Genomic DNA, 17,542 nt, shown 5'->3' with positions numbered 1-17,542 from the left:
ACTTGACTTTCATTGCAATTGCAATTTTGAAATAAAAAAATAGTTGTGGGTTTCCATTGTAGCTCTTGATGTCTGGCAAGGTTTCAGTGACCAAGAAAGTTTGGGAACTCTTACACGCTTTTGATATACAACGACATTAGCCCAGAAATAAGCTGGTTGATTTGCATGGCTACCAGTAGTTCATTCAGTGCATGTTGGTCAACAAAATGTAACTTTTTTTTAGGTTATGGGGCAAGGCTTTCTGTGTAACTTTTTTTGTGCAAATCTCTTAATAGATTAATATGGGAATAAATTCCTGTAATTAAAAAGTGATCTCTACATAGACATGAACATAGAGTATCAATCAGCTGATAATATGAGCAGGTGTGGCTTTCATATAGCTTCTGCAGTAAATCTGTTTTGTCTTGTTCAAATGTTGTCTGTTATCCCAGAAAAAAATAAGAATAGTTTATTTTGAATGTGCTGTGGAAGAAGCACATACCTAGTGTTTCTATACCACTGGAGAATTTATTATTGTTTTATAAGTAGCTAGGAAACCAAGAAAAGCAATTAGAGTTGCATTTCCTATACCAAGGGAATCTGTATGTGAAGAATTATGGGAATCACTGTTGTCTCAACAAGTGTGTACAGGGACACATGGTGACACAGAGTAATCTGAAAATGTTACCAGTTTATACTATCTGAATTTGCTATTTTTGAGAAGTAGAGTATCTATGTACATTGCTTAAAATTATACTTGTTAAAATATTACACATTCAGAAAACAAATATGGACCCAATTTTGCTTGAATTTCATAGGTTACTTTACCAGAATACACAGTAAACACTGTATTGATTTTTATTCATATGGAATATATTTAAGCCTTAAGCAACAAATGCAAAAATTATTAAGACTAACCTTTTTTTTTTGTAAGTACAATGTGCATGTGTTACACAGCTACTGCTTTCAGGAAATAACTTAAAATGCAAATTAATATAACAGTGTAAGATCTGCATATCTCCAATTGCTTCCAAAATGCTAAAAATTAGTTACCATTTTGCTGCTCTCTGAGAAATGAGGAAACTTACATATTTTGAGACCTCTTTGAACATTATTTTATTAACATTTCTGATAGTGTGGCAAAATAAATGCAGATGTCTGTGTAAATTTTAGAGAACATGACAAAATGGCTGCTTTCTTCAGTGAAAGCTTCTAATAAATTGTTGCTACTACTTCTAGACTGGGAATGAGTCTGTCACCCTGAGACTGAAATTTCAGAGATAAATCTCTACCTTTCTCTGGATGCTTTGCTGTGTTAAGGCCTGATACTGTATTGAAAACTTAAGCTGCACTTTATTTTTCAGTTTAGAAAGGGCTTGTAAAGTACTTTAAGACAAACCTATGCCTGTAACAATTTTCATCAGTTGCTAGCCTGCCATAAGAGTCTTTTTCCCATAAAATTTAGTTTCTTTTCCTCCTGAGAAAGTATTCCCAAAAAAGTTCATTGTCAAAAAAGAAAGGCAGGAGATAAAACACCTGCACCAAAAAAATATGGGACTTCAGAGTAGGATGAGAGGTGATAATGGTTTGTGGCACTCTTTGGCATGAAGTCGTTCTTTCTTGGAACTCTGGTCCATCAACATCTCTGTGGTGAGGTGCAATACACCTCCTCTGCTTTCAGGAGCATTGAAACCTCAGTGAGGGATTTCTACCACCGTCATGTCAAATTGCAGTGTTGCTGTTTTATATTCGAAGTTTGTCTTCATCTCTCTCACTATTTTTACTTTTCTGAGATTATCTGCTACAGAACTGAGAATAAGAGGACAGAATTTCACTGTACCTTCATTCCGTGTTTTATTTTACAGAATAATTAAAATTCCAAATTGGCAAGTCTTGAAAAAAATCTGTAGTGCTTGCCTACTTTAAAACAATAATAAAACTAGCCACACATTCAGCTAGACCAGAATGTTTTATGGTTTTCATGGAAACAGCTCTCTCCCTGGATAGATATTTTAATTAATTTATTTTTAACCAGTAATGTATGTTGGATATCATATTTAATCTCTAAGGTTGTCTTCCTATTGAACTGAGAATTTTGTGCTAATGGCTGTGCATGTAAATATGTATATTCATGTGCATTCATAGTTTTCCTTCTAAATAGCTTCTAAATTCATAGGTTGACTTAAACATTATGTAATACAAAGGAAGAGTTCTTCCAGACATTTTCAAGTCAGATGTCATGATATCTGAAGGTGATATGAGGGAAAGATATTCTCTGCCACCTAGTAATGGGAAATGTTTTACATAACTGGGCTGTGTTTTACCTAGTTTTTTGATTATTTATTATTTAAATGCAAAAAACATTGAAAGACAAATAGAAAATGAAGGAAGCCAAGTTAACATTTTTTATTTCTGCCCCGTCAGTTAAAATGTTGATAGATTGTTATTATATATCTTCTTGAGGAGATTTTTATTTGTAAAAATGATTTTATTTATCCTATAAACAGTCTAAGAAAATGAAAATAAATACTTTTACTCCATAATAGAACAATAGGCAATGAGCCCAATTCAGTGGAATGCTATAGTAATATATTAAACAAAGAAAAGAGGAGGACAAAGCCTTTTCCGCAAAGGTAGCAAATGAGAAAAACAAGCTGTGAAATAAAACCTGACAAAGTGCTGTAAATCAGGACACCTTGATATCTCAACATACCAGGAGGAGTCTGACCTTATTAATATGGAGATAAGGGAGCACAGGAAGGGCAAACAGTGGGGAGCATTGCTGCTGATAGAAGAGGTATCTAGTAATTCCAGTGAGAGGTGAAAAGTTAATCAGAGTACAGTAGTTTTCACTCTGCTGCTGCAGAGACCTGGTTACAGCTCTCTCTAGAAAAATAATCTCTTTGATCCTTCAAAACTAGATCCTGCTGGTGCTGATTTTTTTGTTCTCCCTTCAAGATACCTATTATCTTCTGCTGGTTCTGAAACCTGGTGTCCATGTTGTGCAGCTTTTGTCTGCACCATATGAAGGCAGGAACGTGTAAAATGGCTGAACAGAGTGGGGGTTGTTAGTTGGAGTGAGACAGTGACAGCGAGGAATTGTTTTTTGCTGTTTGGTGAAACAGGGAAAGGGGAAAAGATGAATATAGCTGAAATAGTGAAAAAATAAAACATCCAGAAACAATTTACTTTGCCCAGTTAACTTGATTCTCTTACCTTTATCTCCTCAACCCATAATGGTGTGTGTCAACTCCACTAGGAGTAGAAAAAATACTTCTGCAACAATGAGCACGGATCTGGAACAGATATCACACAGAAAGAGGCTGTGGTAGAGGGAACTAAAAGATGGAGGTCTTAAATCCTGCTGCTGTTTGTTTCTTGTCTTTATTTCTCTTGGTGCTCTTTATTGTTTGCTTGCTTGGTATATATTTGTGTGCTTTTATATATATATATATATATATATATATATATATATATGTATGTATATATGTGTGCTTATAAATTTATTGTATTTTTAAATATTCAAATATTTGTTAATTTCTTGAGATTCAGGGAAGCTGAAGTCAATATGGCAGTCCCATCTTTACTTGTAATATTACATATTACTCAGCCAGTAAAGGAAATTTCAGTCAAGTGGAGTTACTTAAAATATAGTATGAACACTGTCATTTAATTCAAATACAGAATTTTGTAGGATAAAAACCATGGTTCCTAAATTACCTCTTGAGTCTTTCACAGGAAAGAAAGCATAGATCGGATACACTTAATCACTATAATTAACTAGTTTACCTTTATATCTCTGATTAGCTGGAGATCATAAGCCTCTGTTTTCCTTTATATCTCTTTACAGTAGAATATATATATTCCTACTGTGAATGTCACACTGGTTGTGCTCTTTGTGACAATGGAATTAACTTCTTGGCCAGATGGCAAATCTATTAGTTCAATATGTACTTGCAGTGTAGTTAAAAATTCAGAATGAGCTAAAATTAAATGCTTCCCATATGAGATAATTTCTTTTCCTGAATTTGTGTTAATTTATAACAGAGTTAATAGAACTTTTCTTTAAGTGAATCTTGTCAGAATGAGTGAAAGCAAACTTTAAAAAAAAAATTAATTTGAAATATTCTCAATTTGCAGTTTACGCTTTATGGAAGAGAAACCAGCAATTTGTGATTTATATAACAAAATTTGTTAGTACGTCCAGGTTCAGTTGCACCACCTGCCCTTGACTGTAGAATTATTGCTTTGTAGGAACTTATTGTGATAATGCTGTAATTGATGGTAGATACATTCTTAGCCTGTTCCAATCACGGGATTAAATGCTAAAGTCTCATTGAAAAGCTTTAACATAATGTATTTTGCCTTGTTAATTTGGATAAGATGACACATACTCCAGGTAGAGTGATGAATTTGTAATTCTACATTATTGCACTTGAGCTCAAATTTGTGTCTAACATGCTCCCTGATGGAATCTATATGCCAGTAGCCACAACTTTTTATTTTTAGTCTTTTTTTTTAGGTCTTGTCTCATTTTGAAAGTATCTTAGCAAAACAAAGCTGTGTGCATGAAGCTTGAGCAGACTGTACATATGATCATTTAATGTACCAAAAAGGACGTATGCAAACACTGTGAATAAACTTTCTTCATTGCTTTAAAATTTCACTTAGTTTCTCTTAAAGCTTTATTAGTAGCACTGTTATATAAAACTTTCTTGAAAGAAAGTGACTTGTAGTTGAAGCTGTGCTGTCAGCATCTTGCATTACTTAACTGAGTATATTACTAGAATTTTTTTCTGCAGTTACTGATCATATAAAAGTAAATTGTAGTTAACTTTGAACATAACAGAGGCATTTCCATTTGTAAATTAGAATATTGTAATGTAATGTAATTGTAATGTAAATTAGTGTAAATCAGTGTATTCATCTGCATAGAGTCTGGTCTGCCTTCATGCTGCTACTTCGCACTGCCTACTTCTAGTTTCTCCTTGTGATTTAGAGACATTTATGTTAGGTGTTAATGGTCATTATTACATGTCTGTTTGTGTGTATAAATATATATATTTAAGAATATAGATATATACACAGACACACACACAAAAGTTAATAACTGTTCTGGAACAGGATTCTACATTACAAATGCTCTCTGATTTCAGGAAACTTGGCAACATGTGGGTAAGACACACAGAGATGTTTTGGTGCTTTTTTGGCTGCCTCAGTGATATGGAGTGATCTGTCACAGATATGCTTCCACTGATATTGTTAGGTTTACTGTATTTTCTTTCCTTAGCACATAAAAATGTATTTATCATGTGCTCAGAAAATAGCTGCCCAACATTTTGCTGATCTCCTTTGTCAGGGAGTGTGAAACTCTTTGATGTTGCAGTGGTAAATGCCATGGTTTGCCAGAGCACACTCTGTCCTGTCCTCTGTTCTCAAATGCTTCCTGTCCTGTATTCAGCCTGTTAAAATATACTGAATATCTGGATGTTACCATCTAAACAGGTTGTCTCTAGGCTGGAATGTGCCTCAATAGCATGGCAGGGTTATAGTTAAAATTTAGAATATTTATAGCTGTTATACCAGCTATGTTCTAAATGTTTAGAACATTTATAGCTCCTTTAGGAGCCTTACCTGTAAAGCTAAAGCTGTCTTAGTTATTGCAGTCCTGCCCAGTTTGGTGCAGAATTATGCTGCCAGAACAATATTTATTAGACTGATCGAGAGGAATTGGGATGAAGTCACTCTGGAATAATTGTAGCTAGTGGACACTTCTGTGTTCTAGCTCACTTTTGTATTCAAAAGTGACCAGATGAAAATAAAAGCCGAAATAAAACCTGAAATAAAAGCATGACTTCAAGTACTTCAAATGTAGGATGTCCTCCCTTTTCTGGTGAGACATTTAAAATTAGTCTGAAATATCTAAGAGGAAAAGTTTTGAGCATATTTAATCAGCAACTAAGAAAAAACAATTTTCCCCTTCTTTTTGACTCAGAACGTTCTGTTTAATTTTCATAGAAATATAGTTAATCTTTAGATTAAAAGTTGAACATGTACAATAAACAATTCATTCCATGAGAGATTTAAGAAATTCTTGAGTCAGAGTTAGAACAAAAATGTGATTTTGATGAATGCAAGCAAAGTATGGAAAAGACAGTATTACTGTAGACTATTTTTTTTCTGCCTGTTGTTTGAAAACAAGAGAATTGTTGGCTAGGGACAGATGCAGTATGGCAAGTTACTGCAACTACTTATTTTGTGTCCATGGAAAATTCTGATTTTTATAGATTCTGATATTTCCATCTAGTTTTTCATTAGGAGTTAAGACTGTCAACATCAAAATTAAACTAGGTGTTGAGAGAAGTAGGCCTACAATTCAGAGTATGGCTTTCTAACTGCTTGGTTTGCATGCTGTAGAATCCAGAAAGATACATAGAGGGTGTAAAATTTGAAAGAGCATTTTCTGCAAGAAATTTGCCTTCTACACTCTAGGCCAGTCTTTTTATCATCTGCTATATACCCCTCAGCCAGCTGTCCTCTGATGATTGTAATTGATTTTAAATGGACTGTTCTGCAATATATTAATGATTTGCATCTTCATGTGGTTATTAATTTCATTCTTTCTCAAAATACTGCCTTATGGGATCCAGCTCTTGATGGGAAATAATAGACCAAATTTTTGTTTGCTCAGTTATTAGTTGCTGAGTTTCACCTGATTTCTGAAGAGTTCCATTTTTAATTATATTTGTAAAATAAAATTATACATAGAAAGTCTGTCTGTACATAAAAGATGTAATATATTAAAGTACTGTATGTGTAACACAATTTTTTGGTTCTATTTTTTTTTATATTTTGTCCTGGTGAAGTAATGGCTGCAATGCTAGCTGTGGTAGGAGTCCTTACTTAGCGGGTTCAGGTTTAAAAATGCACAAAGAGATATTGGAATATAGAAATCTTATGCTGTTTTTTCATACTAATGAAGTATTAATAATCTTTTGAATTGGCTGTTCAATACCTTATTTCTTTTTCTCTTTTCAAGAGACAATAGATTTGAGTAGAGTATTATTTTTAGGGTAGACAATGGCCTTTTTTTGACGTTGCCAAATGATAATACTGCCATACATTATGCTGAAGGCTGAGTCGATATATCATGATGAGAAGTCAGGGCCCAATTTTGGGAAAATGGCACATGAACACTTCAATGTATTCAGGCTTTTCATCCCTTCTCTTATGCCAGTTTTGGTTGACAAATTGCATCAGAGGTTAGTTGGTTATGTGCTGGAAACCTTTATTTCTTACAGACGTCACATTCTGAATGCTAATATCTTTCTGCAGTATAGAACCCTGCGTGGAGGAGGTCCAGATAAGTAACCTCTAAAGCCCTGGATTTCTTCCAAAGTAGTTTATTGGTTTTCTATTTATAGCCTTGTGCCTGTCCATGTGTTATGTGCCTGAGCTGTTGGATCAAAGGTTTGTTCAGACAGCAGTGAAGCCAAGGCAGCTGCTTCACTGTGTGTGCTCAGGGGCCACAGCCCCCCACCCAGGGCAGGGATTCCTCCCACCCCTGTTCCATGAGGCTGTGTGCTCCTGAGCCCTGGGTGTGGGGGAAAGCAAACCTTTGGACTGTCTTTCCCTTGGTAGAGACACTTATTTGTGTCTTTCTCAGCCAAGTCTACCTGCATATGGATCTTCTAAAATTTCAGATTATTATATTAATCTTTCTCTATAAATCAAATACAGATTCAAAAGACGCTGGGCAGACAGGGATACTGCTGGATAGTGTGTCTTCTTGTTTGCTTGGAAAACACATTAAAGAATGTGTTCTTTGGAGTATTAGTTGGTGATTCTGTTGTTTTGGTGGGTATTACAGCGACCTGAGTGGGCCGCTGCTGGTGAGAGAGAGACGGTGAATCTTGTATCTTGATCAGAAGGCTTATTTATTAATATATGATATATAATACATTATTACTATACTAATAGAATATAGAGAGAGGTTTGCAGAGCTGCTAGCTAAGCTAAGAATAGAATAGAAAAGAATCCACAACAAAGTTGTGTCCAGGGACTCAGTCCCCTGGCTTGCACTGATGATTGGCCCTTAATTATAAACATAGAAAATGAGCCAATCAAGGTGAATCCTATTGCATTCCACAGCAGCTGATAATAATTGTTTACCTTGTCTTCAGAGACCTCTGGCCTCCCAAAGACACAGAAATCCAAAAGGAAAGATTTCTGTGGAGAAATGTCTGCGACATCTCACCTTTCTAAGTTGTATAAAAATAAAAGAAAAATGCTGATGTGGAATGAACAGGAAATTCCTTCACCTATAAAATATAGAATACTAACAATTCACTAAAACAATCCTACAATATAAGAAAATTGCCAAAAACAATGCAAAGGAAATTGAAGTCCATGCAGCTGAGTTCAGGAACAGTCCAAGAGCCGAAGCTGTTTCCCTTCGAATATCTGAGAGTCCTTTTGGTCCTGAAACAGACTTCTGCAAAAGAGTTCCATCAATAGTTATCAAAAACCATTGACAGTCTTAATACAATTTTAAACAATTTGAACAATTTTGAAATGTCCTTTCTGCTGGCCTTTCAGTGCTTCAGCGCTCCAGAGCTGCTGCCCAGTATTTTCAATCTTTTTTATTTAATTTTTAAATTTTTTTTTTTTTTTTTTTTTTTTTTTTTTTTTTTTTTTTTTTGATCGAAAAGCAAAAAGAAGCAGCAGCAGAGCAGTGCCAGAGAAGGAAAGGCCCTGGGGGCCCTGGCCCATACTGGACCAGGAACCCCAAAACTGGCTCACACAGGGGGACCCGGACCGGTAGGACAAACCACAATCCCCAAAAACGTCAAGAGGCCTCGCAGTGGGCAGTGGGCCCGGCCCAGGAATTTCCTGAGCCCAGCATCCCAGGCCAAACCCATAAGGAAGGCTCTGCATTCCCGCAGGCCTGAACCTTGCTGCTAGCACAATGGCAGCACGGGTAGTGAGACGCTTCCTTTCCCCTAAACCACTGAGGCATGCCAGCAGCAGGGAAATGGAAGCTGCCCCGAGAATCTTCATCTCGGGTCTGGGAATGTTTGTTTCCCACAGCATCACGGCACCACCCCCACTGGGCTGGGGACCAAAGGCAAAACTTTCGGGAGCCCCCTCCCCCTCGCCGCTAGGGCACAAGAGAGGCGGCGGCCTCCATGGGACAATCCCCGAAAAACCACCCCCCAAACCGCCAAGCTTGAAAGCCGGCAGCCGGACTGCCACAACAGTGAGCTGGCGGGCAGCCCCTGCTCCACTGAAGGAGAGACCAGCCTCCAGGGCGGCTGCTGGGACGTCCGGTGGAAGCAGCGGGGACGGAGCCGGAACCGGGGGGGGAACCGCGCTGAGCGTGGGATCAGCCGCGGGCTGCTTCGAGGGTCCCGCAGGTTCAACTCCGTTTTCTGCTGCTGACTCTGGGGCCCGCTGCGGAGGTGGCGGGGACGTGTGGGAACACGCTGTTGCTGCATCCCTTGGCTCTGAAAGCGGCGGCGGGCACGGCACGGGCACCAGCGGAGCTGGGAGGAGCGGCGAAGCGTCGCTGTTGCTTAGCAACAGGTCAATCGGCGGAAGTGCTGTCTCTTCGGCCTTCTCCGACACAGGCTCTTGCGGGGGCAGGGAGGCCGGTGCAACCGCGGGCGGGACCTCCTGGAGAGGCGGAGACGGGATCTCCTGGAGTGACGGCTCTAGCAGGGCCGTGGAGGAAACCTCGGAGACCGGTGCCGCCCCCGTTTCTGAAGGCGGAGTCTGAGAGGCCGGCGCTGGCTTGAGCGGCCGCTCCCATCCCCCCGGAGAGAGAGAAGGGGGGGAAGGAGAAAACTCCATCTGAGCATGCTCCGGAGAAAGAGTAAAAAAAACTTCTTCGCGCCGCGAAGTTTCGCCCCCCCCCGCCGTGAAGCAGGGGGGCTGGGAAGAAAAATGTCCTCCCCCACCGCGTCTTCTGCCAAAGGTGGTGGAAACGGAGCTTGGCCATAACAATTAGAGATCCACTGAAAACAAGCTGCTCTGCGTTTCAGGACAGGGAAAAGCTTTATAAATGCTGGGTAGATAGAAGGCATCACGCGTCCCTTACTGAAGACGCGCTGGATAATCGAGTCCATGCACTCCCAGACAAAAGCATCTAAAGCATATAAGACATCAGCAAAGAACCCAAAAAGCTTTGCCCATCGAAAGAATTCATAGATATCTGTTTTTGACAAAAAGAAACCGTCTTCCCTGCACCAATGTTTCCAGAGGGCTATTATTTTCTACTCTGAAGGGGAGAATTGAATCTCTTCTGGCAAGGCATGGGTCTGTCATACAAACAGCCACAAGCTACGAAGGGCTGGTTCATCAGGGATAGAAAAGTGAACAGTACCTTTTGAAAGAGTCCAGCTTGCTCTGGCCAGCTCCACAGGTCTGCTGCTCTTTTCCATCATCTTTCCTGATGGTTTTCCAGAAGAAAGGTTCTCTTGTGGTCAGCCTTGGCTGTGAACTCTGTCCAAATAAGGATCTTCGGTTCTTCAGCTCCTGGCTTGAATCCACTTTCTGAGGTCACTTCAAAGCAACCATCAAATGCCACACATACAGGATTTTTACCCAGTGCAGCAATTTTGCTCCTCTGGTCTTATCAGATTAATCTTTGCTCTGACACGAGGGGTCACCAGTTATTACAGCGACCTGAGTGGGCCGCTGCTGGTGAGAGAGAGACGGTGAATCTTGTATCTTGATCAGAAGGCTTATTTATTAATATATGATATATAATACATTATTACTATACTAATAGAATATAGAGAGAGGTTTGCAGAGCTGCTAGCTAAGCTAAGAATAGAATAGAAAAGAATCCACAACAAAGTTGTGTCCAGGGACTCAGTCCCCTGGCTTGCACTGATGATTGGCCCTTAATTATAAACATAGAAAATGAGCCAATCAAGGTGAATCCTATTGCATTCCACAGCAGCTGATAATAATTGTTTACCTTGTCTTCAGAGACCTCTGGCCTCCCAAAGACACAGAAATCCAAAAGGAAAGATTTCTGTGGAGAAATGTCTGCGACAGGTGGGTAACTATGGGACTAAGTATTTACTGTTGATTCTGCATTCAGTCTTGAAAGGTAAACAAAATACACCAACGTGAAGTAGAGGCTAAGGATTATTTTTGCCTTGCATGCAGTTCAGGCACTATAGCAGGATGTAGAGATCTAAGTCAACACAATGATCAGGTTGTTCTCTGCTATAACTCTTGATTCCTTCTGTGGAAAAATTGAACTATTTAAGAATGTAGAAAATACATTCTGCAGCTCAGACTCATGGTGTGTCTAGTCCTGTACTGTGTGCCTACCAGTGGGCACTGGCATGTTTCCATGCTTCCCATCATCTCTAGCAGAGGGTGCATCCCAGCCTTTTTCCCTAACATCAGATGAGGATGTATTTTTGAAAGCTTTGTCTAATCTCTTTTTAAACCTCTGCTAATCTCTTTTTAAACCTCCTGCTGCTGTTTGCTTTCATGGCCTCCTGTGGCAACAAATTCCAGGTGCTTAATATCATCTTCATAAAAAAGTACATTACCTTTTGGGAACTTAACTCCTGAAGTTTCAATAAACATCCACTATTTCTGGAATTGTAGTACTTGGTGGATAATTCTGCCTTCACTATACCTGATGTTCATGTGTAGGTATTGTACCCCTTGGTCATATTTCTTCTTCTCTCCAAACTACGGACTCCTGCCATTTTTTGTTCTGTCTTCCTAAAACATCTGTTCCAGCCTGTTAATAGTTTTGGTTATTCTTTTTCCTAGTGGTTTCTCAGTTCCTGTATATGTGCAACTACTTGGTCCTACCTGCTTGTAGCTCTTTTCCTTTATTGAAATTTATCTTGTTTTTGTTGACATACTCTCTAAAGAGTCAAGAACATTTTTAAATTTTAACCTGGTCTTCAATTTGTACTACTTTGGTTTTGATTGAAAACTTAATAAGAACTTTTTATTTCTATTCCAGAATTTAGATTGTTAATGGAGACATGAGCAAAACCAGATACAAAGCAGAATCCTCTGAATCCATTCTAAATGCAGAATTCATTCTGCAAAACGTCCTCCCATTTTTTCAATGAGCTCGATTTTTCAATCAGCTTTACACCTCTCCTGTGATAATCTGGACATAGTTGCTGTGGTTTGTAGGAAATTTTTTAATAGAGGTGAGAGTATACATTATTTTCAGCTTCTTCAGAAGGACAATAGGGCTTGTAACTAGGAAAGATAGAAATCAGACTTGATCAATGTCATGCAAAATCATGACTTTTGCATGAAAAAGCTTCTTACCATTTACATATTTTCTAGAGACTGAAGCTAGAATAACTAGCTCATTGTTTCCCAACCTCTACTGGCCGATCACCATTTTTTCTTGAATATGGGTAGCACTTTTGCTTTTTCCAGGCTTCTGATACTTCACTCAAGCTTGCGAGTTTTCAGAGCTGAGTCCTAAAAATTCTCTGTTAGTTTCAGCCACTACTTTAAATATCCAAGGATGAAACTAACTAGGTCCAGCCAATTTAAAAATATTTAACTTACTTTAGCAATCTGTTCCTTTTAAAGAAGATTTGAAGTGTTTATTGGCATTAATCATACCAACTGGGAGATTCAAGGCTGCAATGAAGATTATTAGTGTATGCAGATTGCAGATTAAGGGGAAATAGTATTTATAGTAATGTTTTTCTCTAGTAAACGCATGACCGAGGGTAATCCAGGAATGATTGCCAATTCTTGAAGTCCAGCTCCTTGCTCTCTCTGGCAGGTGTATTGCAGCACCCCATAGAACCTGACTCACAAACAGCTCTTTAAGGGGCTGTCCAACAGTTACAGGTGTTGCAGACGAGTGCTTCTGTTGTCACATTTGTGTTTACGGGTGTTGCAGGAAGGGGCAGACTAATGAAATGACCAGAGATGTGAAAGCCTGCCTCTTAGAGTCTGTATTAGTGTGGTGTATAAGTATTGCCTTCTTCAGTCTGTAAATAGGTCTTAAAAAATGAAGCACAAGTTCAAAGCCATGACTTGTTTTGTTATGTAGTCAGTTTTATCAGTAGATGCAGCAATAGCATTGCAATTTCATGGCTCTTTTTTTGGGAGAAGACATTCTTGTACTGCATTGGAGAAAGAATAAATTCCTGATTAAAATCTCAGTCTCAAAGAAATGACTGTTGTTTGAGAAGAAACTGAAAGCTTCAGGAGCCAGTGAAGTGTTCTTAACAGCTTTTGAGCAATGTGAGTGCAGTAAAGATGGAGGCCTTTTTCTTGCTCTTGTTCTCAATTCTGCATGGGTATCACAGGCTCTGATAAGCTTAATTGGCATAGGCTATCCTTTTTCTTAATAATAAACAAGCAGGTCCTTCCCAGATTAAACATTAGTCTGAATAGTACAGTTACTGAATAACCATTGTGCAGCTTTTGGCTTTTCTTCTCACTCTCTCCCTAGAGGTATAACAAAATGAATTAATTCCCATGCTTTGTTTTAGTAATGCAGTATTTTGGTGGATTTATTTTAAGTTAGATATTGTTTAAGCTAGTTGAGCCAGGTGAAAGAAACACATTTTACTCACAGTATTTTTTATAGTCTTTGTTCCTGCAGGAGTTTCTTTTCCAATCTTCCTTAAGCCCTGAACAAATCTTTGTCTCATGCAAGAGAATTTCTGGGCTTGCCTGTCAGTACAGTCAAACTTGTAGGGGGTCTGGCCTTGGGCCTCTTAGCATCTATAGCAGCCTTTAAATATGTAAAAGAGAGAATTAAATGCTCTGTTAAATGTTTTCCATGAGTACAGGAAAGAAAAAAAGAGTTGTTGCAGCATAAGAGACTTAAGTTAGGCATCAGTCAGGTGCTTAGATATGGGATGGAGTTGCCTGAAAAGACTACAGGCTCTCTTTCGACTCTGGATTTTTGAGGACAGGCTAAACAAATATCTATTGGAATTAATATTTGTACAAATTAACTGTATATGGACAGATGGACTGCATAAGTTTTAGAGACCCCTGTATTCTGTGATTTTTGGTTGAAGACTGAAAGCCTGAACGCTGAGGCATTTTTGTGGAGGAAACAGAAGGATAGGTCTGAAAAGCTCAGAGGGATCCCAGCTGCCGAGGGGGTGTGCAACAAGACAGCATCAAACAAGCAGTCTGCCCAAGGCCACTGACACAGGGGTCTGAGGAGCAGCCCAGCAGGTCCCTTCTAGTCTGCCAGTGGTGTGAGCTCATTGATTTTGGATTCTTCCATGATGCCTGCTATTCCTTGCACATAGATGCACACAGAGGCATGCAGGGATGGTATAATAGAGCAGGGATATGGTCTATCCTAATCTGTTTCAGTTAGGAAAATGTTATTTGAAAATGGTCAGTTTTATGGCAAATTGTGTGAAAATAAAGATTTATTACTGTTGTGAAAAGACTTATTTCATGCAAGTTGCTGTTTTTTATTCTTTCTTTTCTAGTATAAATATGAATTTTAGTGTAAACATTTTCCAAACATTAACTATAATGTAATATACAGATTGAAAAGCAATGAAAAAAACCCACCACAGCAGGAATAAGTTCAACATGAACTATGAAACTTTTAAAAATCTTCTTTACTCTCTTTAGTTTTTTTTTACTGGTCTTTACTTGACCCTTCAGATCTGTGACTGAAAATGTAGAGTTGGGAGAATCACAAACTTGGAATTTTTGCTTTATTTTATTTACTATTTTGTGCTATACTTAGTTCAAAGAAAAACTGTAGTCACAGGGGTGTTTTTAAATGTTGATTTAAAAGGTTCCCTATGCTATTTGTAACCATACAGTTAAGCTGGTACTTAGGGAAAAGTAAAATAATTAATCCATTATACTTGTCAAAGACAACTGCATATTATAAAGGATCTGTGAAATAGGAGCAGTAAAATAGGTTTGTGTGGTTCTGTCTTTATTTTTGCGTTTGTAGAATAGCAGTGTTCTTACTAATGGTACTAAGCTTGTGCTGCTCACAGTGAGAAGTACTCACAAACTGCAGAGCTTGACAAGCTGTATCCATGAAAGAACAGTGATTTAAACTTCCTACAATTTTCAACTACAACACAGGGGTCAAGAAACCTTGAATATATTCCCCAAAATTATGTGGAATGGAAATTAATGTTTGATTAGGAGGATCCATTCAGAATTATTTTGACCTCCTAGAAATTGCTGCCATAAGATTTCCTGGTATTTAACTTTAAGCATTTGTTCCTTCTGCCCTTTTTCCCCCACATCCCCTCCTCCTTGTGATACCGTATGATTTTTGGTACTCTGTAGATTTTATATTGATTTGGCCTTCAAGCTTTAAGCAGGCTGAGAGGTTTCCAGAGGTGTGTTATGACTTACAACTCTGTGGCCACCTTTCAGTGAAGCATTGCCTGTTGTCTCTGTGAGTACTGGCCCAGCCTCAAAGGCTGATGTGGTTCCTGCTGGCCCAGTGGTCCCACTGCTCTCTGTGGTTGTTGTGCAGCTCGCATGGCAGCGTGACAAGAAGATGGGAGTCACTCCCTGGAGCAATAGCATGAAGTCTTTCACACCATGTGGCAGCTAGGATGCTTTTGCTTCAAGTTTATTCAGAGTAACTCAAAATTAGTCCCAGCGTGTAGAATAGTGGCAGTTAGCCTGATTTGGGAGGAAAAAGAGCCCGATGGTTGTGAGCCCTACTTGGTCACATCCCCTGCTCCTGAGGACTAGAAAACAAGCCCAGGCTCTTTTTGGTTTGCTGGTTATGGGAATTGCTTTGCTGCCTTGCTGCCATGGTGATACATTCAGTGCTAGGAGGAACCTGCATCAAAGTGTTTCTGGAAGTGCACTTGCAGTACTGCAAAAAACATTGGTCATCCTAAAAGCAGCCTGAAGTGTCCTGATGAAGAAATGGCATACAGCAGTGTCCCAGACCTGAATGCCTACTTTTCTTTGGCAATTCTTAGTTTTTCTTGCTAGTAGTATGAGGCATTGAGAGTGTTGAACAATTTTCTCTTATGTCCCACTGTGCAGCCTTAGTTCTGGACACCCAGGTGCAGTAATTTACAACTCTTTTCAAATGTTGCCATGATTCTACCTAGCAGCAGGGAAAAAAAAACTTTCCAAATGTATTTCTTTAATGAGTTAGCTTTGTTACGGCTGAAGAACATTTTCTTATGCTGCATTCTGGTAAGATTTTAGTTACTATAAGGGAAATGCAGATTTAAACATATATTTTGTTATGGCTGAAGGACATTTTCTTATGCTGCATTCTGGTAAGATTTTAGTTACTATAATAGAAATACAGATTTAAACATATATGTGAAATGTATAAAAGTGTATAATATGCATTATATTTAAAATATGCTTATAACCTGAACCACGCATTTGGTGTTACTGTTAAAGGCTACATTTGTCACTAAATTTCAGATTAGTTTTTCCTGTTCGTCTGAAGAAATTGTTTGCTGTGTTTTGTTTTTCATTGACTGAAATAAAGTGTTTTTATCTGATTTATTCTGAAATGAAACATCAGCATATTTCTCCTGAGAAGTACACTAGCTGGGAAGTATTGGAATTTTATTTTTTTTTTTAAAGAGTTAGGCCTTTTCTTTAGGTGTATGGGAAAATGTTCTTACTACTCTGATACTTGTTGCTTCTTAAACAAAATATTTGGAACAATGGAAATACTGTGAAATTGGTTATCAGCTGCAAGTGTGATGTTGTTTCCTTTCCCATACATTTTTCATGCTTTCCCACTCCTTTATGACGCATTTTCCTACATGTGACATTTTAATTATGGAGCAACAATGATAATTAAGAAAATGACTATTGCAACAGAAGTTAGACATTGATGTTTTTATATTTGGTTGTGGTCTTGTTTAAATTTACTTCAGTAGGAAATTGCACATTATATTTGTTTGAACATTTGGTTTCAGAATGGAATATTCTCTATGCAGCTATGTAAATTTCATGTCAAGAGACTGTCTTTAGGAGATTTCACATTTATCTAGGGGGTTACCAGCTGCATCTGATTTATTACTGCAAGATTTCATAAGGTAGTGCTATGCCATGTTTAATATTTAATCTGAGATGTGGAAGGCATTGCCTGTTGTACTGAGCAACAGTTTCCCATTGTTTCCTTGAATCCCATTTATCATCTGTGAATTTGTGTTCATTATATTATAGATATTGTGGGGCAAGGACTTCCCAAGTTTCTGAGTGGCTGTGACAGTCATAGTGACAATGTCAGGTACTTTTTGTAGCAATAGGAAAAAAAAGACTTTGCTCTTCAGTCTTCTTGCAATGACATGTTTTGTTTCAACCAAACACAACAAAACTTTTAAGTGCCACCTCAAGTGTATACTTTACCTGTGAGCCGCAATCAGAAAATACTTAGTTAATGTAGGAGTCATTATTTTAATGCATAATGCTTTCCTTGTGGTACAAACAGAAAGCAGTTTGAATTATGAATATTATTTGTGACATGAATTATTAAACAGTGTCTGAGAGATTTAAAATACATCTCAAGGTGATACATGAAGGACAGTTTTGAGAGTGTTTTCATCTTGAG

The 17,542-nt window shown here is 38.3% G+C and overlaps 1 protein-coding gene across 1 annotated transcript in view; it reads left to right on the top strand.

Moving 5' to 3' along the window:
- The window catches only part of PLD5 (phospholipase D family member 5), a 166,469-nt gene that overhangs the window by 53,414 nt on the left and 95,513 nt on the right, over positions 1-17,542 (top strand). The window lies entirely within an intron of this gene.

Source organism: Ammospiza caudacuta, chromosome 3 (genome assembly GCF_027887145.1).
Source record: "Ammospiza caudacuta isolate bAmmCau1 chromosome 3, bAmmCau1.pri, whole genome shotgun sequence".
In the NCBI taxonomy this organism is placed as follows: Eukaryota; Metazoa; Chordata; class Aves; order Passeriformes; family Passerellidae; genus Ammospiza; species Ammospiza caudacuta.
This window is presented reverse-complemented; position numbering and strand designations above follow the sequence as displayed.